A 332-nucleotide genomic window follows, 5' to 3' on the forward strand; every position below is an offset into this window, starting at 1 on the left:
ACCAATTTGAGTTGAATTACTGAAATAAATGAACTTTTCCACGACATTCTAATTTATTGAAATGCACCTGTATGTAGGTAACAGCGACATTTGCAACCATAGTTGGCTAATAATAACAAGAAACTATGCTTCTAAACACAGGTCAAGAGCTAACCATACAAGTTTTCGAATGTCAATGTTGCATCTATGATTTTGTAAAATAGCAATTTCTAGAACTATGTTGGTAATGTCCAAATTTGTGACTGTAGTTAGCTAATACTAACGAGAAACGTCTCAGGTTACTTATGTAACCATGGTTCCCTGAGTAGGGAACGAGACACTGCGTCCTCAAG

This window comes from Sinocyclocheilus anshuiensis, unplaced genomic scaffold (genome assembly GCF_001515605.1).
Source record: "Sinocyclocheilus anshuiensis isolate Anshui unplaced genomic scaffold, SAMN03320099.WGS_v1.1 scaffold9537, whole genome shotgun sequence".
NCBI classification, from domain to species: domain Eukaryota; kingdom Metazoa; phylum Chordata; class Actinopteri; order Cypriniformes; family Cyprinidae; genus Sinocyclocheilus; species Sinocyclocheilus anshuiensis.